The following is a 23058-nucleotide window of genomic DNA, read 5'->3' as shown; positions in this document are numbered from 1 at the left end:
TTCCAAATGTTAAAGACAGACTTCTCAGTGACTTGGCTGAATGGCTGCGTTCTGTTCCTGTTGTGGTAATAAGAAGTAAAAAAATATTTACTATTTGATTTGTGAACCTAGGCATACCTGTAAATACAGCACTGCATAGGGAATTACACACACACACCTTTTTTCATGACCTGCACCTTGACGTGGTGAGTGGGCTTTCCACCAAGCCAGGTCAAACTATTGTGTTCCAGCCTCACTATGTTAAAGGTAAACAAAAACAAATGTCTGACTGCAACAAAGTGCTCTATCTCTGTAAAGTACAATGGGGAATTAGAAAAGTCCTACATGGTTGAACTGTATTTTCCAAATGTTAAAGACAGACTTCTCAGTGACTTGGTTGAATTCATTGGCTTGGCTGCGTTCTGTTCCTGTTGTGGTAATAAGAAGTAGAGCCCCCCCATCTTCATCTGCCTGGAAGCTGCCTTCTCCGGGTAAAATTCGTCCTGAATGGGCTTCCTTCCAATCGGGCTCTGCTCCTCACATTAAGCATAGCCCATCTTTACCCAAGACGCAGATGTTTTATTCACTGTTATCCCTCAATAACGTTTATTTGATGTGTTGTTAATCATGTATGACTAATGCTGCCCTACTGTGTGAAAGGTGTGAAACGTTGGGATAGCTTATGGTCATGATGCTTACGTTGAGAAATATGTAGTAGGCCTACTGCTTAGAAATGAATTTTTATGAAGCTTGTTTATATGCTATTTCCCATGATGATAAATTAACATTTCATTGCTGTGAGTTGTGAAGATTATACAAATAAATAGTAAATGTGCTGAATCAGAATACTCATTTCCCATGATGATATATTAACATTGCATTGCTGCAAGATTTGTGAAGATTATACAAATACATTTTAAATCCGCTGAATCAGAATATTCTATTAAAACTTTAGTGATGGATTGTAAATGCCCTTACCGAAGTACTGTACAATAAGTGCAATTTGGAGGTACACTTGTATTTCACTTGAGTATTTAATTAAACCGACTTATCTCCAGATGTTTGCAATAAACTGGAGGATGACGGGAGAAAATCCTGAAAAATAAATGATTGAAGAGCCCCCCATGATCCGCTCGGAAAGTCATAGTCACGCTGATTACAGGTGTTTTTAAAATGCGTATACGGCTCTCACATGACAGCCACGCAACGGACACATCATCTTGCATCATTTGATTTATTGCTGTATAGTTAAACCAGCAAACCATCGCAAGGAAATGTAACAAAGCTGTAGCTGAAAGATTCATCCACAAACATCAGAATAGAAAAACACTGGCAGGGACCATTTCAGCGCATAATGACTACTGCTGCCTATGCGTGTGGCAGTAATGCAATTCTGCTGAATTATTTGGAGGACTTATAGCCTACTTGTAGTGAAGTATTTTTAACAGTGCGGAATCTACAGCTGGTCACTTTCACTGGCTAAGCAAAATTAATCACGAACAGTTGAACCTCTGAATTGATCCTGAAAGCCTATATGTCCTAGAATAATTCATTTGTATTCCGTTTTAGGCCATCTCACTAAAGGTCACTTAGATTTAGCCTATTCAAGCTCACCAAGTCCAGTATTCAGAATTCAAAGCATTTATTCACAAATACGTTCCATTTTTTTGACAAGCGGAGCCGAGAGTCCGGTGCAAACTATGCAAATTAGCCATGTGCACCAAACAGAAGATAGACGCAATGTATAGAACTGATTGTTGTGCATTATTGTGGATATGTAGGCTGGTTAGTTGTGGTTGTTTGTGGTCTTAGTGAAACAGCCTTGCCTTGGAGTTGGAGAAGTTGGAGTGATTGTGTGAATGTGCGAGAGAGATCGCACCTGCCGTGGTGATGTTGGGCTTGTTGTGGGCTTTTATGTGATCGATGATGTATCTGTCTGATCGTATTAGCTGTAGATGGATGGTTAAATAATGTCACAAGATCGGTCCTACTGCATGTTCTTCTGAGTGCGCAAGAACGGTGCCAATTATTGTCGTGTTTGCATTGTAATGCACAACTTTGCCCCTCCCTGTTATAAAATAAGGTGCATCCCAACAACTTCAGCCAATGCAGGCTCCTATTGCTTTACCAGTGTGCTTAATGTGTGCTTAATGTGTGTGTGTGTGTGTGTGTGTGTGTGTGTGTGTGTGTGTGTGTGTGTGTGTGTGTGTGTGTGTGTGTGTGTGTGTGTGTGTGTGTGTGTGTGTGTGTCTGCGTGTGTGTGTCTGCGTGTTGTCATGTAGGCTATAGATATAGATCGATTGTCTTGGCTTGCTTGCATCCATGAAATATTGTAATGTTATGGCCGAGCTGGCTACTGCATATCGCGAACAATCTGGGGATGAGGGCATCCCCGAATAATGATGGGTATTTCGCACACTGCCATCTCAATATATAGCCTAACATATACAAATATATCACTGTACTAGACACAAATATATTTTCCACTAGCTAGTGGTGGTCATTACATTGTAGTGAAACTAGTAAAGACAACACAGCCTTATGTTACGGCGAAACATGGAGGCACTGACTGCCGCTCTAGTTTCGACAATGCGTTACTTTAGTCTGGTCTTTCTCTTCACTGATTGGTTAGACAGCCTTCAAACTTAGTGGTCAAGCAAAGAAGGGGAGGGGCTCGTTCTGCATACCTAATAGCCGGAGTGAATAACTAATAGCCGGAGTGAATGACTAATAGCCGCGGCTATTAGTCATTCAAAACCGTACGGAATCCGTACGGAATCCGTACGGAAACCGTACGGAATCCGTACGGAATCCGTACGGAAACCGTACGGAAACCGTACGGAAACCGTACGGATTCCGTACGGAATTCTTGCAAAACCGTACGGAATCCGTACGGAAACCGTACGGAATCCGTACGGAAACCGTACGGTTTCCGTACGGTTTTGCACTTTTACCGCGCCAATCTAGGTCCGGATTGTGGCCTTCTTGGCTTTCCATAAGTGGCAGCCAGCGCGGCCGGCAAGTGGCAGCCAGCGCGGCCGGCAAGTGGCAGCCAGCGCGGCCGGCAAGTGGCAGCCAGCGCGGCCGGCAAGTTGCAGCCAGCGCGGACAGTGGCAGCCAGCGCGGACAGTGGCAGCCAGCGCGGCTGGCCTGTCTTCGCAGCTAGCCAGCCGATACCAGCCAGCGTCGCAGCCCGTCATATAATTATCATACCATACCATATACTAAATCATACAAAAATGTTAAATGAAAGAGGCCGATTGCGTCAATAAGTTTGACTAAAAGAGCAAAAATGAATCAGTCCGTGGAGAGAATAGAACACCGGCCTTGAGGATCAATAACTTCCCAGCTAACACACGACCATACGGCAACGTTGCCTATACGTTGCCATTTGGTCATGGCAACATTACCTCCTGGCAACGTTGTGGCAACATCGCCATGACGTTGCCTACAGGAAGTTGCCATAAAGTAAACAAATAACATTGCCGCGACGTAGTGGCTTGGTAATTTTGCTAACGTTGCCACTTGGTAGCGTGAGTGACGTTGCCACAACGTAGTGGTGTGGTCATTTGCTAACGTTGCCACTTGGTACTGTTAATAACGTTGCCGCGACGTAGTGGTGTGGTCATTTGTTAACGTTGCCACTTGGTAGCGTGAGTGACGTTGCCGCGACGTGGTGGTGTGGTCATTTGCTAACGTTGCCAATTTGTAGCGTGAGTGACGTTGCCACAACGTAGTGGTGTGGTAATTTGTTAACGTTGCCGCTTGGTACTGTTAATAACGTTGCTGCGACGTAGTGGTGTTGTCATTTGCTAACGTTGCCACTTGGTAATGCAAGTAATGTCACGGCTACGTAGTGGTGTGGTCATTTACTTACCGTGATATCAAACTTCAGAATTACACTGGCTGTTTGTGTCCAACACAAATATTAGGTTAAATCAGAAAATGTCACCACTTTTATTGTTTATTTACTACTTAGTGATGACTCAATTCCCACAACAAATATTTGTGCTCAACTATGTTGACCATCCAGAACTACATAACAATTCTCATTTCCACAAACTCTGACCCTGTTGAAAAATAGAAATGAAATATATTCAGATACTGAATTGATGAATCATTTATTTCAAATTCATATACAGGGACCAAATCACGACAATTCTTTCTATTAACAAAACATTTGAAGTAAAATTCATGCGTTTCACGGATTCAAGTGAACAAACCACATTGAAGGTTTACATTGGTCAACCAGGACGGGGCATAAAGGCCGTGGAGAGGCTGAGGTGGAGAGTATAGCTAAAGCAGTGACTGCTAATCAGAATCCAATCCAAACTAATATTAATGCTGTCTAGAGCAATTTTAAGTTACAAGAAAATAACAGCAGTGCCTGACCCACAGGATAAGACTGAACTGACAATCAACCTGAGTTTAATCTTGGTATTCGGTAACCAAGGCTGAAATAAGGTCATCAATGCAATTTGAAATTGTGTGAGTGAGAGTGGGGTTGGGCAATGATATAATCACGGGTGTTTTGTTGAGGCTGCAAACTCGAGGTTCTGATGTCGAGTGGCCCAGATAGCCACCCCACGATCACGAGTGCTGTGTTGCTTTGATACATTAATTAAACCTCAGACTAATAAACCTTAAAACACCAAATCTGGTGTTTTTATCCTATTATTATACGAATTGCCCCCCAGTTTTCGATCAAGCTGAAGTTGTCCTTAAGCTGCAGAGAGGCTGGCTCAACTGTCGCTGCCGAGTCAGGGTTGTGAAGATGTCCTGTTGATTCCGGATGTCTCTTAAATGGTGGATCCCAGCGTCTTCAGTTCGGTCCCTGGAAAAAGAAAAAAGGTACTAATTTAATACTTTCTGTTCACACACACACACACACACACACACACACACACACACACACACACACACACACACACACACACACACACGAGGAGCAGTTGAATAACATATCAAGCGAAATGAAAAAGTGTGTGAGGACAGCTATACAAGAACAATGGTGTCTAGTTTACTGAGTTTGACCAAATCGGTCTTGATTTTATGCCTGTAGCTCACAGCTGCACAAGATGTGAGAAGGGACCAAGTAATGGCCATGCTGCCCTCTGCAATACTTGGCAAAGAGGAGACCAAACATTGTTAATGCAAGCTTTCCTTTTCGATGTCTATGCTTACCTAAATCTTATTTTGCTTTAAAATATAAAAGAAAAAAAAGAAAAAAAGATTTTCGATGGCGCCATTTCCACACTTTCTTTTACAGTTTGTTGTTTTGTTGTAATTCTATTGTTATAATTTATGACACCATGAAATAAGAATCTCAATGTCAACGTTTTATTTTAATATTTGTATTTGTTTTTTTGCATTTACACAGTACATTGCAATATGATGGTCTATTCTGTGTGGTTGAATTGAACTAAAATGAAATTGAATAACAGAATGCCTTAAAGGCTGATATCTAACGTGTCTGAAATTAAAACTTTAATTTCATACTGGATCTTGCTATCAGTTCAAGCTTTTTCGTTCCCTGTTTTACAACCAATTAATCCACAGAAGGGCACATGTTGGTAGGGCTGTGCGATGAGGGATTTTTTTTTCCACAATATACCATATATATCTCAATACTTTTAAATCTCATCTGAAGGACCCCATCATTTATTATATAGGCCTACTGTATTATAAACCCAAATACTTGGGTTTGTATATTATATCATCACACAACGTGACGCAAAAGGAACACTGGAACAGAAACAAGGTTGAAACGCTGGCTCAAATCCTCAGGTTCTGTCCCTTCCCGTTTACTCACTGTTGGTTGGTATGCCATAAAAACTAAGTGATGATTTTGTATTGCTGTTAGAACAGCCGTAGATTACACAACAAATTATGAGTTGTGCAAAAAGTACCGCTGGCAAGGGGGCCATACTGCCCCCGCGAATGTGATGGCGTTTATAGAACCAGGCATTAAAGGTCTCGTGCGATAAAGACAGTTAAACCCAGTACTTCCAAAGTTAGAGGTCTCGTGCAATAAAGACGGTTAAATACCCTGTACTTCCAAATTTGTCTTTGTGGGTTTTGAGACAGGAGAGAAAAGAGATAGAATACAGAAGAATACAGAAGAATTTCGAAAATATATTATTACTAGAATTATTAGGTAAGGTAAGTTAATTTGAAGTAGCTATTTATTTCCAATGTTTATATTTTTAATGTTAGTAGTATATACCATTCTGATAACGATGACATTCGCTAAATCTTAAATTAGCTATAGTACTACCATGACAACGATACCCAGGCGTTAGCTGGGCGGTGCTAATAGCTAATGAACTAGCTAGTTATACACTAACGTTACTCAAATGATATGTGCTTATAGGCAGAGGCAAATTACACTTAATACTCAAGTGTAGTAATTGTTTAAGCCAACACCACGAAGTATGATGAAGACAGCAAGAATAGTGTAAACTTTAGCAGGCTACTTAGCCAACTTAACAGGCCGATGGGGCTAACGGCATTGCTATAAAATGCCATTGTGAGCCAGCTGTTAGCCTCTGTAACTTGATGTCACATTTATCCTGTCATTCAGGGTAAATTATGATTTAACGGGCTTTTAAGTTTTAAGATGGCATTAATTTTGCTTGCCTTTTGGATGTGCAATGACCACAACTTGCTAATATCGACGAAATCGGGCGGGAAACAACAAAGAGGCAGAGGCACTCGCCTATGTCGCGTGCAGTCGTAACGTTGCATTTATTTGTTTTAACTATAATGCTGTTGCACGAGCTTGCAATGGTAGTGCTAGTACCACAAGGCGCGAAAAAACAGCTTTGTCTAAGCAAAGGATATCTACATACCGTAGCTTTCCGTTCCTCGCCATGTCTTCTTTTACTCCGTCAAGCAGGGTGTTCTGCCAATTTCTTCAATCATATTGTGCTTCCTGGTCTGTTCTGCGCATGCGCATGATTCCGCGTTGTGGTATTGGTGTAAAATACACATACAGTACCCCTGAAATCTCCAATAAAGACGTTATAATAATACAGTATCAAATTATCATCCCCATATTCTTACAGTGTACATGGGGTTAGTGGTGTACAATAACGTGATTCTGTAGTGGGAGCATCGTTTGATAGAGGCAGTTGGTTTACAGATGAAATACGCTACCTGACACATAAGAATATGGAGAGCATAATTGTATGCTGTATTAAAATGTCTTTATTGGAGATTTCAGGGGTATAGTATGTATTTTACAATGTTACGTATGTCATGCGCATGCGCCGAAGTAGGTAGCGAAATCTAATAGGTAGCAGTTGGCAGAAGGTGTTGTACCAAACTGCAAGAAGTTCATAAGCATTTGGTTAGCTATGTGTCCCTCTCTCTGCAGACTAAATGCCACCAATGGTAATCTTAATTTACCTTATTGAGGATTTCAAGCGAAAACGACCACGTATCAGTAGGTCTGGGTCCCCACCGTGAAGTGTTGGCGGGAATAGGAGGAAATTAGCCTGACAATCGTAGATTGCGCGTCGGTCTGGGGAGGCTGCCGTCAATTTCCTCAATCAGCACAAGAGGCGCGATCAACTGGCGTAGTTCAAATGGGTTAACCCCTAATCCTTACCATAAACTCCCGCAAACATCTAGGACTAATCGAAACACGATTTAAAGGAGAGCCCTTCTAGCCAATCAGAGGCGAGAATCCGGGACTTATCCTACGAAAAAAATATCATACCCAGTCTAGGAGGAAATATGAACGAGTACTCGATTGACGCTTGTGTGACGTCAAGTTCTAAAAAATGAAATAAAAATCGACCAGAGATCACTTGTTGTCAGTCAATTTTAAAGAAATCCACCAATCACTAATAGGCTAATAATAGTAATCCAGAACTAGAGATGCAATTTGCAATTGCAATACAAAGGTCATGCAAATCCAGAATATGGTGCCATTAAACCACCTGTGTTTAAACCCCAATGTTTTGTAGGACCTTTCAGTTTTGATTTAAGATGAATTTACAAATTCCCATCTTCTTCTTTACCTGCACAAAACCTAGGCCTAGTCCTGTACTGTTTCACACTGTATATGTATCATGAACTGTACTGTTTAAAAGTTTAATGCAATTACATTAATATCCTATGCATTTCTTTTTGCATCATAGATCATTCCCTCCAGTCCCCGTTGACCTCATTCTTGTCAGGTATGTGTATAAAGCCTTGTCAGCCTTGAAAAGCCAATTCAGAACAAAGATTCACAATGCAACGTAACAAAACTGTTGTAGATAGAAGTTGCAGCAGTGTGAATTGAACGTTGCAAGTCGTCATAAGACAGTTGAATTGCAGTTACAAGGTTTTAGAACACTTTTACTTCAGTGCTGATGACGTCTTGCCACTCACGTCAGTCAAGGCCAGCAGAGGCTTCACGATATTATTAGGAGAGTAGGAGAAAATAATTATCCACTTTGCGTAAGGAACGCTACTGTTTGCAAAACATCAGTCGCGTAACAAGTATTCCAAGTATGCTACAGCTTTATTGGTTAACGTTACCAGCAAGCTAGTTAGTAAAAACAAGTGGTATAGTAAAGGTGTCGTTATGGAAACGGTGGTGATGTTGATAGAAGTTGCATGGGTGTGAACCCTGTTGCATGTATTTTCATCGCTAATCTTTGGTCTGAAGCCCGCATTTGCATCACAAATCTTTGGTCTGAAGCCTGCTATAAGACAGTTTATGGCTAGATTGTATTGAAACCTCAATCACACGTTAAAATGTGAAACATTTTATTTCACAGGATGAGTGAGGAAAAACAGTTACGGGCAAGGCAGTACCTCCGTTCATGGAGATCTGCTAAACAAGTGATGAATAGGATAGCTGAAAGCACTGCCAGTGTTTGTGTCACAGAACACCATGTGGCTGATGCCAGCTTGTCCAGCAGTCCATCCGGTGTTCTTGCGCCTATTGGTGACATGGACAACTCCTTGGACTTGGATGAGTCATTTGAGGATCGTTCTGCTTTGGAGGATGACCTCGATGACTGGATGGATGTTGATCCCTCTGATGATGAGGAGGAAGTGGTTTTTGGGGATGACCTGGAGGCGTCCGACCAGCGTCCGGCATCGCTCGCATCTGACCTCGCTAGCTGGGCTTGCCAGTTTCAGGTGAAACACAATGCTGTTGATGACCTTTTGAAAGTTTTGAGAGGTCACGGACACACTGACCTGCCTTCCACCACCAGGACACTCCTGAAGACACCAAGGGAGGTCAGGATCACATCAAAGTCTGGTATGGAGTATGTCCATTTTCCTATCAAGGACAAATTGCAACAGACTCTATTGAGATACCCAGCAGACCAGGTCCCCGACTGTGTTGACCTTTCCTTCAACGTAGATGGGCTACCTCTGTTTAAGAGCTCAGGAAGAACAATGTGGCCCATCCTTTGTGCTGTCCATTTAAAACCAGTGTCAGTCTTCCCTATCACCCTGACTTGTGGAGGTTCGAAGCCACAGAATCTGGAATTCCTGGAAGACATGGTGATGGATGTCAACAACCTCCTGTCCAGTGGCCTGCAACATAGGAACAAAACAATAAAATTCAACATTCTATGTTTTGTGTGCGATGCTCCTGCAAAGGCCTTTGTGAAGAATGTTAAACTTTGCACAGGCTATTATGGGTGTGACCGGTGTGTGCAGAGGGGTGAGTGGTATGAGAAGGTTACTTACCAAGACACAGAGGTGGTGGCTCGTAGTGACGACTCCTTCCGCCAACAGACACAGGGCGAGCATCATCATGGCAGCACCCCGCTTTTGGATTTACCCATAAACATGATCAGTGCATTTCCCATCGATTACATGCACCAGGCATGCTTGGGTGTAATGAAGAGGCTTCTCTTCATGTGGTGCAGAGGAGTGAAGGGCCTGAAGATGTCGGCAACCCAAATAGAGGAGGTCAGCAGCAGGCTCACCAACCTCCGTCCACACATCCCTTCCAGCTTCGCTCGCAAACCGAGAGATCTTAAAGAGCTTGAGAGATGGAAGGCAACGGAACATAGGCAGTTTATGTTATATACAGGAAAGATTGTGCTGAAGGGGGTCCTTAAAGATGAATTTTTCAGCCACTTCATGACATTCAGTGTGGCAATGAACATACTTGTAAGTCCAGCATTGGTCGAGCAACACTGGAGATATGCTGCTGATCTCCTCCGATTCTTTGTTGAGAGAGGCCGAGAACTTTATGGTAACCAGTTTCTGGTCTACAACGTGCACTCAATGTTGCACATTGTGGAGGATGCCGTGACCTTTGGAGGATTGGACAATTGTAGCGCTTTTAAATTTGTAAATTGTCTCAAGAAAATAAAGAGGATGGTAAGGAGTGGAAGATGCCCCCTGTCACAAGTGGTGAAAAGGCTTGAGGAATGCGCTGGACAGCCAATGGAGCATGGTAGGCAGAGGTCCAATTCTTCTTTTATTTTGAATCGCCGCGAATGTTGCGAGGTCATAGAGGAGAGGGACGGAAGCCAGCTTTGCCGTGTATACCAGCACCCAGAACCACTTTTCAGTGTCCCTTGTGACTCCACATTAATCGGAGTACTGAAGTACAAGAACAATGACACCGTTTTGAGATGGATCCAAAATGACAACCTGAAAAGAAAGGCAATCAAGATTCCTGTGGGGGAAAAAATCCTCTTCATGGCCATTCTTCATGACATTGCAGTATGTTGTATTTTGCTCAGTGTATTATCATTGCAATTTCTTGTACAGACACAATTATTCTTTACTGTATTAAATGAACCTCTCTGTTCTTGATTACAGAATGTATAGCATCGTCAAATTTTTGGGGGAAAGGACTGTTGGCATAGTGGCCAGTAATTGGATTATAAAAGAGGGAGATGTAAGTACATGCGAAAAACCTTTATGTCAATCATTTCAAAAATTCTATGCAAGTTCTGCAAAACTATTTTGTTTTCCATTTCAGAAGACATGCAGCTACTGGCCACTCCACAAGCCCACACAGAGGGCAAAGGACAAAGATTTGCCCGATCCTAAAACCTGGCTAAAAAGGCCAATAAAAATATTTGTGTGTTAATGTGTGTTAATGGGCGACAAATAAATAAGTGGTGACATGCAACACATTTAAAAGAGTGTAATTTCTAATTGTTTTGGCCCACCTGACTGTTTAGATGATTGGGATCAGGCCGTCAGGAGGAACAAGAGGGCGGAGACAAAGTCCTGTGTGGAGACAGGAAATGAGGACATAGGGAGGCGCATCATAGTCAAACCCCAAAAATGTATTCACACCGGTATATCTGCACATCCTTGTGTACTGTATTAACTTAGTGTTAAAAGTGCAAGCAGCAATTCTAAACAATGTGTAAACATGTAACACTGTTATTTACTTTCGGCTAATATGATTCTGTTCAGGTGAAAAGAGAACAAAGAAACGAAATGGGAAAAAGGCAGGACAAGGTCCACATTTCAGGACTTCCCTTCCTCCTCCACCCCAGATAGAATCCCCCATTCCACGGCGTAGCGCACTACAAATATCTTCACCCCCTGTGACTGATGACGGTAGAGTTTTGCAAGGGAATGATGGTTAAAAACAAATACAAATAATTGCATAGAAGTCAAGAAGACACTATGTTTCGAAACAAAAACACATAACCTAAATTCTTATCTTGTTCTTTCTGTAGATTACTCCCCTCCTTCACCGGCAAGAGACGTTTTTACAGAAAATGATGGTAAAGTTATGCATGGTAATGATGACGAATGATGATGACATAACAGTAATTCTATGAGCCAAGACAACAAAGAGTTTGAAACCAAAAAAAAACATTGAATTATTATTTTGTACTTCCTGCAGATGATTCGATTGCGTCTTCATTTGAAACGCCATTGCCTATCTCTACTGGGGACGGTAAAGTGGCGGGTGGAGAGGGTGGTTAAAACCAAACTAGTAACTCTTATCAACAGGTTATGACAGTCATCTGTCTATACTAACCCTACACATTATGCTTTATACACATTACTTAGGTGACCGAAGAGAGAGAGAAACCATACCAATCTGGGCAAAGAATATCAACGGTAATACATGTATTGAACTGTATTGCACTGTATGCAAATGACACCAAATACTACTAAATACACTCCTCTCATCTCAACATAATTTTTTTTACAGCCACATTGGAGGTTCTGCTCCGAAGGCTTGAGACTGTTGAGCAGAATCAGAGAGAGGCTCTATTATTGCTACGGGCAAATCGACATGGGGACCCTGGGGAAGCTAGTGTCGAGTTACTGCAGGCGCAAACTCAGGCCGAACTACAGGAACTCGAGGAGCACCTTAAAAATAGAGATTTCACAAAAAAAATGGTAAATGTACGAATAATGGTGAAGTGACTTTAGGCTATATTGTACACATGCCACCAAGTGTGCCACATGGCCCTGCCATTGAGCTTTTTTCATCTTTAGTTCCCTGTTGTTAGCTAAGTAGTTAGAGATGAGCAGTCCATCTTCAAATACCTTAATTTGGTTCACCCCCCTCAAAAGAAAACACCACCAACACCACATGAAAAATACAATGCAAATACTTGCCTTAACCATGGTTGTTTGATTTCCTTAGATTTCCCATCTGAGCCTAGTTGGGGGGTCCAATCCTGGGGAGTGTGTGAGGAGGGTGCTGCGCTCTGTGGCCTCAAACTTTGTTTGGAGCAGCTACAGCCTTAGGGGAAAGAAGGGGAAGATGCCACTGCTTGGCACAGCAGTGGGCAGTACCATCAAACGTAAGTCTAAATATGTGCAAAGAAATCTATTTAGCTGTTTCAGCTATTTTTCTACACCTTTTAGCTGATGTGATCCGTTTCTTCCAAAGACTCCTCATTTAGGGATGGACATGATTAATCGACGATCGACTAATTGATCATTAAGAATTTCGTCGATGACGTACATTTTTCATCGATAAAACTAATGCTAAAAAATATCTTCACACGGTGTGTCTTTTTACAATTACCATTCGTATTGTTGTTCAGCAGAGAAATACAGACGGACCAATTGCGAACTACTGCAACTGCTGATGCCATCTCTCCAAGTTAAAAAGTAGCCGCACCCACCCCAAACTAATCGGAATAAGTGTATAGATGTTGATTATAGCCGACTACACCACCTATTCTATTCCACATGGAATTCTATTCCGATCAGAGAATTATATTTAGATTAGCCGCGTTTACATGGACACTTCTGATCCGATTCGATTTCTAATCGGAATATATATATTCTTATCATGCAATCCGAGTGTACTGTATATATGGCAGTTACAAAAGTGGTCAGTGTGGTCAATTTAATCGAATGCCCATCCCTATCCTCATTATCACTGACCTTGGTACCGTGACAAGCTGGCTGCTTTTTTGTCTTTGTATTGTAAGATGTGTTGTTAATGGAATGCTTTCAGTGCATCACATCTATTTATTCATATATTGAGTGTACTTTCTTCAACAGAAAGCCCTTTATCATTGGTATATTTTTAAAGTATTACCTGCTGTTGTTGCTCAGGAGTTGAAGGGGACCAAAGACTTTCACCCTTGTGCTTTTGCTGAAATGCAACAGTACTGGATTTGAATTAAACCTGATGGGGAATTAAAATAGTGCAAGTCATTTTGACATCACACATCTGTACACATCATGCAGTTACAATTGACAGAGGCATGCAGCTGGTACAGATAGAGGCTAAGTGTAAAGACTGTTCAGACATATCTCCTGTTGCATCACAACTATGTTATACAGTCCATGAGCCACAGGGGGTCTTCACTAACACTCGGACATCCCCCCTCTGACATTTTAATACAATTTAATACAATTTAAAGTGAATTAGCTGACAGTGGAGTTGTTGTATAAGTCCTCGTGGATACGGCAGAACAACACCGGTGTTGTTCTATCCATTACCAACCCCACTCTCACTCATGCTATATTGCATAATTGTCTGGATTCAGATGCAAGAAGTGCATAACTAATATGCACGTGTATGAATTATACTGTCGTATTTTGGTTTGCATCATTGCAGAAAAAAATATTTAAAAAAAATTATATCTTTATTGTCCTCACAGTTGATCAGTTTTCTTTCTATTATACAGACCAAAATGTATTAGCTGTGTACTTCATCTGAATCCATACAATCCCATTCATTTTTAATGAATGAAATCACAAAGCAACAAGTTCCAACTTACTATCACACAAAAATATCCTCCAGAGATGAATAGATTTCAGGAAAAAAACCTTTTGAGAATGTGCCCCCTGAGTGTTGGTGACATGCCTAACTTTTGATCACAAATTCAATCTAATTACAGAGGCGATCATGAAATGGAAGCCGGGGCTGGAAGAGAAGGAGGTGGAGCTTCTGATGGCAGAGGTCTTGAAACATGCCCCCTCAGCCCACTCCAAAAGTTTGAAGGTGAGTTTAAACGAGAGAGGCATATGCAATCGATATCCCTCCAGATAAATTATTTGAACATGCTGACTATTAGGGAACAATTATCATATTTTTGTACACCACCACAAAATGATATGCAGATCCATGTCCTACTCTTTAAGCTTGTTTACAAGACGTGGTTACAACTCTTCAAGCGAAACAAGGCTAACCTTTGAGGCGGCTCGACACCAACTCTGGGCGAAACACCTTTCTGCAACAAGCTAGAACTTGTTGCAGAGAAAACACAATAGCACCACCGTTTCCATACCCACACTGCTCGTTTTAGCTAGTAGTTAGCCAGTCAACCAATGAAGCTTATATATATATATATATATATATCAGGGTTCGTACGGTCATGAAAAACCTGGAAAAGTCATGGAATTTTAAAATGGTTATTTCCAGGCCTGGAAAAGTGCTTGAAAAAAATAAAGTCCCAAACGTTTTGGAAAAGTCATGGATTTTTTTTTTTTTCATATTTTCTTGTCGTTCATTTACGCTGAGTTTTAAATCATGAATATGCCTTTAAATGAAATACGCTCAAAGTATAAACAGGCACGCGCTGAAACTAAAACATACGCAACTGAAACGTTTGTTGGCCATAGCAACAGTATCTGAGGGCCGAGCTAAATGTAGGTTATGTGGTGACAAAACGTTTGACATATCTAACATGGGAGAGGCGGCATTAACGAGCCATGCGAAAGGCGCTAAACACCAGAGCGCTGCTGCTAGCGGAGCAGCACCGGCTTTCTCACCACCACAGCCAGGGCAACTGCTACGGCAAACAGCACGTCTCTCTCTTTGGTCTACTGCGGAGGTAATGTGGGCACTGAAGGTGGCTAATTCGCATTATTCGTTTAAGTCATATGAAGATGCTAGCCTGCTCTTTCAAAGAATGTTCCCCGATAGCCAGATAGCAACACAGTTTGCTTGTGGCGAAAGCAAATGCTCGTTCCTCTGCTCTTTCGGTCTCGCTCCCCACTTGACGTTGTCCGACGTAATGAAGCAAAAGGGCATACGTCATTCTCTTGACGAAAGCCTGAATAGTTATTTACAGTCCAAACAGATGGATTTACATGTGAGGCTATGGGATGGCGCCGATGTTAAGACAAAATACATCGTGTTTTATAAAGCTGTTTAAATGTGAAATTGTTTTGGTTGATTAATGGTCAAAGAGTTAGTTGCCAACTGTTCTGTTACATTTTGCACTAGAAAAGGGAAATCAATGTTTGCACTAGCTGGATGCTTCTGCATACTAAAGCTTATTGATGTCAGTGCTGTGAATGCAACCAGTATATTTATAAATGTTCATTCTTTAAATCAAACTATTGTTTCTCAATTTTGTGTCATTTAATGTATACAGTATGCCTCCGAATTCCCATTGTTATTTTTAATACTACATTTTATCACTTTTGCACGTTAACACCGAGATTTCACAAAATGTTTGGTCATGGAAATTTGGTTTAAAGTCATGGAAAAGTCATGGAAATCCATTGGTCCAAAAGTGTATGAACCCTGATATATATATATATATATATATGTATGTATGTATGTATGTATGTATGTATGTATGTATGTATGTATGTATGTATGTATGTATGTATGTATGTATGTATGTATGTATGTATGTATGTATGTATGTATGTATATATATATATATATATATATATACACATACACACACACACACATCAGAAAGCTATGCATCGTTAGAGAATATTTTTTGTATACTTACATACCTCCCGCAGAAGTTGCAGACTGCAGCTTGCTGAGCAGGTTCTCCAATACACAAAAGCACGTGAATAGGGGATGGCGGCCGGACACCTTATAGAGCAGATGTGACCTTGGGTACACTGCAGCTCTTCTGCTTCTTAATTGAACCCACGGAGACAGGTTGGGTTGAGCACTGGACTGGTTTATTAGCTGCAACATGGGACAACACACAACCGGTGTTCACACAACGACGCTGAAGTTGGCATCCGATTCGCAGCATCCGATTCAGCGGCTGGTGCACTTTAAATCGGTCCTGATTGAAAACCACCACACATAGACTCTTCAAATCTGGACTAGATTATCACAGTGAGGCTATACATTATAATAAACATAGTTACAGATTTGTGAAACCTTTTTTCTATTTGTGAAAATGCAATACAGGCTCATTTTAATGCTTTTTAGGGGTCCAGACTGCATTAGAACGGGTCCTGATTGAAAACCACTACACCTAGACTCTTCAAATCTAGACTAAATTATCACAGTGAGGCTATACATTATGTAAAACATAGTTTCAGATTTGTGAAACCTTTACCCTATTTGTGAAAATGCAATAAAGGCACATTTTACTGCTTTTTAGGGGTCCAGACCGCATTAGAACTGATCCTGATTAAAAACCACTACACCTAGACTCTTCAAATCTGGACTAAATTATCACAGTGAGGCTATACATTATGTAAAACATAGTTTCAGATTTGTGAAACCTTTAACCTATTTGTGAAAATGCAATGCGGTCTGGACCCCTAAAAAGTATTAAAATAAGTCTGTATTGCATTTTCACAAATAGGGTAAAGGTTTCACAAATCTGAAACTATGTTTTACATAATGTATAGCCTCACTGTGATAATGTAGTCCAGATTTGAAGAGTCTAGGTGTAGTGGTTTTCAATCAGGACCGATTTGAAGATTCTAAGTGGTTTTCAAGCCGAATCGGATGCTGCGAATCGGATGCCAACTTCAGCGTCGTGTTCACACACACATATATATATATATATATATATATATATATATATATATATATATATATATATATATATATATATATCTATTCAGCCATAGTCCGTTCGAACACAACGTAAGCTTGGTTGCTTCTGAACTTTCAAACACAAACTTCAAATGATCGTATAGTGGTATTTACAACAAAAAACATTAGGTGATCGTATAGTGGTATTTACAAACTAAACATTAAGTGAACATACCTGCAACATGGGACAACACACAACTATAAAAGAGGAGGCCCGCATTAGCGCGCACATGTCACATAAACCTCGTGCTCAAGAACTCCTCAAACATCACACACAAACCAACAAAACGCCTTACAACATGTAACATTAGATTTTACATGTTATGCTATATTTTAAACATCGTTCTTTACATGGTTTGCATTTATCAGTGAACTTTATTTACAAGCGGACAGAACGGCGACTTACCACAACGTAAGCTTGGTTGCTTCTGAACTTTCAAACACAAACTTCCGCCGTGGACTTTCAGAATAAAATATAAAATATTGGTTGGAGTCCCAAGTTTAACAGAATTTAACAAATAAAAGAAAGTAATTATTTACACTGTTACACAGGGATAACACGTTCACTAACAAATCTCCGTTGCAATACAAGGTTCGCTCAACAACTAAATCCCGAACAGATCTACCGGCAACTAAATATTCTAGAGCCTTTTGACGAACACAACGCATGATGACGCTAATGATCCCCATTCCTGGTGTGGTATTGGTGTAAAATACACTGCAGGATTAATACATTGATCAACTACACGCTAAAAAGTTTAAATTAAATAACATAAGAACTATAAAATGCATTTCCTGCAGCTGTAGTGCAAAGTGAGTTGGCTTGACTTCGTGTTTCCAGGATGAATATTTACGTTGTTTAGGCGCAACGTCCGAAATGCCAGACCCCGTCTACCGTCTTCTTACTATTAGACATTATCCGGCAATGCTTAGCTTTCATAGCCACTTGGGCTGCTATCTAGAACGTGCTCACGCTCGAGTCTAGCGTAACCTCGGCATAACATATTTAAGTTTTGACTAAATGCACAATGACATTTGACTGAATGTAAAATGAATATAAATGCACTCACGTGTTCTCTTTTATTTGTTCTTCACAGGGTCGGATGGAACGGCAGGCGGAAGAACATCCCCAAAATTAAATTCAAAATGATTTGAAATAAAAATATAATAAATTGATATTTGTTAGTGTACTGTCTTGTCTTTTGAATAGGCTTGGGGTCAACATTAGCAACAGCCACCAGCCAAAATGTAGGTAAAATATTCATGTGGCTTGTAGATTTCAGACTAGATTTTGTGGGTTCTATAAAGGGCAAATGAGGACTGCACCATGCAGATCCGCCCTAACGTCCTTGCAACGTTATGGCAACCTTTTTGAAGAAGGTTGCATAAATGTCGCCAGTATGTATTTTGGTTGCCACGACGTCGCCAGGACGTGGCAGTTACGGACGAGCAACGTCGCCAAGAACGTCCTTGCAACGTTATGGCAACCTTTTCGAAGAAGGTTGCATAAATGTCGCCAGTATGTATTTTGGTTGCCACGACGTCGCCAGGACGTGGCAGTTACGGACGAGTCTACCGTCTTCTTACTATTAGACATTATCCGGCAATGCTTAGCTTTCATAGCCACTTGGGCTGCTATCTAGAACGTGCTCACGCTCGAGTCTAGCGTAACCTCGGCATAACATATTTAAGTTTTGACTAAATGTACAATGACATTTGACTGAATGTAAAATGAATATAAATGCACTCACGATCTCTCTTTTATTTGTTCTTCACAGGGTCGGATGGAACGGCAGGCGGAAGAACATCCCCAAAATTAAATTCAAAATGATTTGAAATAAAAATATAATAAATTGATATTTGTTAGTGTACTGTCTTGTCTTTTGAATAGGCTTGGGGTCAACATTAGCAACAGCCACCAGCCAAAATGTAGGTAAAATATTCATGTGGCTTGTAGATTTCAGACTAGATTTTGTGGGTTCTATAAAGGGCAAATGAGGACTGCACCATGCAGATCCGCCCGAACGTCCTTGCAACGTTATGGCAACCTTTTTGAAGAAGGTTGCATAAATGTCGCCAGTATGTATTTTGGTTGCCACGACGTCGCCAGGACGTGGCAGTTACGGACGAGCAACGTCGCCAAGAACGTCCTTGCAACGTTATGGCAACGTTATGGCAACCTTTTCGAAGAAGGTTGCATAAATGTCGCCAGTATGTATTTTGGTTGCCACGACGTCGCCAGGACGTGGCAGTTACGGACGAGTCTACCGTCTTCTTACTATTAGACATTATCCGGCAATGCTTAGCTTTCATAGCCACTTGGGCTGCTATCTAGAACGTGCTCACGCTCGAGTCTAGCGTAACCTCGGCATAACATATTGAAGTTTTGACTAAATGCACAATGACATTTGACTGAATGTAAAATGAATATAAATGCACTCACGTGTTCTCTTTTATTTGTTCTTCACAGGGTCGGATGGAACGGCAGGCGGAAGAACATCCCCAAAATTAAATTCAAAATTATTTGAAATAAAAATATAATAAATTGATATTTGTTAGTGTACTGTCTTGTCTTTTGAATAGGCTTGGGGTCAACATTAGCAACAGCCACCAGCCAAAATGTAGGTAAAATATTCATGTGGCTTGTAGATTTCAGACTAGATTTTGTGGGTTCTATAAAGGGCAAATGAGGACTGCACCATGCAGATCCGCCCTAACGTCCTTGCAACGTTATGGCAACCTTTTTGAAGAAGGTTGCATAAATGTCGCCAGTATGTATTTTGGTTGCCACGACGTCGCCAGGACGTGGCAGTTACGGACGAGCAACGTCGCCAAGAACGTCCTTGCAACGTTATGGCAACCTTTTCGAAGAAGGTTGCATAAATGTCGCCAGTATGTATTTTGGTTGCCACGACGTCGCCAGGACGTGGCAGTTACGGACGAGTCTACCGTCTTCTTACTATTAGACATTATCCGGCAATGCTTAGCTTTCATAGCCACTTGGGCTGCTATCTAGAACGTGCTCACGCTCGAGTCTAGCGTAACCTCGGCATAACATATTTAAGTTTTGACTAAATGTACAATGACATTTGACTGAATGTAAAATGAATATAAATGCACTCACGATCTCTCTTTTATTTGTTCTTCACAGGGTCGGATGGAACGGCAGGCGGAAGAACATCCCCAAAATTAAATTCAAAATGATTTGAAATAAAAATATAATAAATTGATATTTGTTAGTGTACTGTCTTGTCTTTTGAATAGGCTTGGGGTCAACATTAGCAACAGCCACCAGCCAAAATGTAGGTAAAATATTCATGTGGCTTGTAGATTTCAGACTAGATTTTGTGGGTTCTATAAAGGGCAAATGAGGACTGCACCATGCAGATCCGCCCGAACGTCCTTGCAACGTTATGGCAACCTTTTTGAAGAAGGTTGCATAAATGTCGCCAGTATGTATTTTGGTTGCCACGACGTCGCCAGGACGTGGCAGTTACGGACGAGCAACGTCGCCAAGAACGTCCTTGCAACGTTATGGCAACGTTATGGCAACCTTTTCGAAGAAGGTTGCATAAATGTCGCCAGTATGTATTTTGGTTGCCACGACGTCGCCAGGACGTGGCAGTTACGGACGAGTCTACCGTCTTCTTACTATTAGACATTATCCGGCAATGCTTAGCTTTCATAGCCACTTGGGCTGCTATCTAGAACGTGCTCACGCTCGAGTCTAGCGTAACCTCGGCATAACATATTGAAGTTTTGACTAAATGCACAATGACATTTGACTGAATGTAAAATGAATATAAATGCACTCACGTGTTCTCTTTTATTTGTTCTTCACAGGGTCGGATGGAACGGCAGGCGGAAGAACATCCCCAAAATTAAATTCAAAATGATTTGAAATAAAAATATAATAAATTGATATTTGTTAGTGTACTGTCTTGTCTTTTGAATAGGCTTGGGGTCAACATTAGCAACAGCCACCAGCCAAAATGTAGGTAAAATATTCATGTGGCTTGTAGATTTCAGACTAGATTTTGTGGGTTCTATAAAGGGCAAATGAGGACTGCACCATGCAGATCCGCCCTAACGTCCTTGCAACGTTATGGCAACCTTTTTGAAGAAGGTTGCATAAATGTCGCCAGTATGTATTTTGGTTGCCACGACGTCGCCAGGACGTGGCAGTTACGGACGAGCAACGTCGCCAAGAACGTCCTTGCAACGTTATGGCAACGTTATGGCAACCTTTTCGAAGAAGGTTGCATAAATGTCGCCAGTATGTATTTTGGTTGCCACGACGTCGCCAGGACGTGGCAGTTACGGACGAGTCTACCGTCTTCTTACTATTAGACATTATCCGGCAATGCTTAGCTTTCATAGCCACTTGGGCTGCTATCTAGAACGTGCTCACGCTCGAGTCTAGCGTAACCTCGGCATAACATATTTAAGTTTTGACTAAATGTACAATGACATTTGACTGAATGTAAAATGAATATAAATGCACTCACGATCTCTCTTTTATTTGTTCTTCACAGGGTCGGATGGAACGGCAGGCGGAAGAACATCCCCAAAATTAAATTCAAAATTATTTGAAATAAAAATATAATAAATTGATATTTGTTAGTGTACTGTCTTGTCTTTTGAATAGGCTTGGGGTCAACATTAGCAACAGCCACCAGCCAAAATGTAGGTAAAATATTCATGTGGCTTGTAGATTTCAGACTAGATTTTGTGGGTTCTATAAAGGGCAAATGAGGACTGCACCATGCAGATCCGCCCTAACGTCCTTGCAACGTTATGGCAACCTTTTTGAAGAAGGTTGCATAAATGTCGCCAGTATGTATTTTGGTTGCCACGACGTCGCCAGGACGTGGCAGTTACGGACGAGCAACGTCGCCAAGAACGTCCTTGCAACGTTATGGCAACGTTATGGCAACCTTTTCGAAGAAGGTTGCATAAATGTCGCCAGTATGTATTTTGGTTGCCACGACGTCGCCAGGACGTGGCAGTTACGGACGAGCAACGTCGCCAAGAACGTCCTTGCAACGTTATGGCAACGTTATGGCAACCTTTTCGAAGAAGGTTGCATAAATGTCGCCAGTATGTATTTTGGTTGCCACGACGTCGCCAGGACGTGGCAGTTACGGACGAGTCTACCGTCTTCTTACTATTAGACATTATCCGGCAATGCTTAGCTTTCATAGCCACTTGGGCTGCTATCTAGAACGTGCTCACGCTCGAGTCTAGCGTAACCTCGGCATAACATATTTAAGTTTTGACTAAATGTACAATGACATTTGACTGAATGTAAAATGAATATAAATGCACTCACGATCTCTCTTTTATTTGTTCTTCACAGGGTCGGATGGAACGGCAGGCGGAAGAACATCCCCAAAATTAAATTCAAAATGATTTGAAATAAAAATATAATAAATTGATATTTGTTAGTGTACTGTCTTGTCTTTTGAATAGGCTTGGGGTCAACATTAGCAACAGCCACCAGCCAAAATGTAGGTAAAATATTCATGTGGCTTGTAGATTTCAGACTAGATTTTGTGGGTTCTATAAAGGGCAAATGAGGACTGCACCATGCAGATCCGCCCGAACGTCCTTGCAACGTTATGGCAACCTTTTTGAAGAAGGTTGCATAAATGTCGCCAGTATGTATTTTGGTTGCCACGACGTCGCCAGGACGTGGCAGTTACGGACGAGCAACGTCGCCAAGAACGTCCTTGCAACGTTATGGCAACGTTATGGCAACCTTTTCGAAGAAGGTTGCATAAATGTCGCCAGTATGTATTTTGGTTGCCACGACGTCGCCAGGACGTGGCAGTTACGGACGAGTCTACCGTCTT

General features: G+C 41.3%; 3 long non-coding RNA genes across 5 annotated transcripts; 1 reads left to right on the top strand and 2 right to left on the bottom strand.

Annotated features, from left to right (window-relative positions):
* Positions 1-4735: 4735 nt before the first annotated feature.
* Positions 4736-18335, top strand: LOC115536285 (uncharacterized). 2 transcript variants are annotated; one of them, XR_003974631.1, is made up of 10 exons: positions 4736-4830; positions 8127-8165; positions 10771-10849; positions 10934-11258; positions 11380-11526; positions 11649-11711; positions 11819-11872; positions 11989-12734; positions 14292-14395; positions 18301-18335. It is a non-coding gene; the product is annotated as an uncharacterized LOC115536285 (long non-coding RNA). The 2 variants fall into 2 exon arrangements; XR_003974632.1 differs by lacking the exons at positions 4736-4830; positions 8127-8165 and adding an exon at positions 10588-10671 and having other exon boundaries at positions 10934-11246.
* On the bottom strand, positions 8726-10449 carry LOC115536289 (uncharacterized). 2 transcript variants are annotated; one of them, XR_003974634.1, is made up of 4 exons: positions 10109-10447; positions 9682-9981; positions 9359-9525; positions 8726-9265 (listed from the first exon to the last, which is right to left on the bottom strand). It is a non-coding gene; the product is annotated as an uncharacterized LOC115536289 (long non-coding RNA). The 2 variants fall into 2 exon arrangements; XR_003974633.1 differs by having other exon boundaries at positions 8726-9525; positions 10109-10449.
* LOC115536296 (uncharacterized) lies at positions 12633-16420 on the bottom strand. Its single transcript, XR_003974635.1, has 3 exons — positions 16150-16420; positions 13484-13573; positions 12633-12703 (listed from the first exon to the last, which is right to left on the bottom strand). It is a non-coding gene; the product is annotated as an uncharacterized LOC115536296 (long non-coding RNA).
* Positions 18336-23058: the final 4723 nt, after the last annotated feature.

Source organism: Gadus morhua, chromosome 2, assembly GCF_902167405.1.
Source record: "Gadus morhua chromosome 2, gadMor3.0, whole genome shotgun sequence".
NCBI lineage: Eukaryota > Metazoa > Chordata > Actinopteri > Gadiformes > Gadidae > Gadus > Gadus morhua.
The sequence above is the reverse complement of the archived record's forward strand: the minus strand, read 5'-3'. Positions and strand labels throughout refer to the sequence as shown.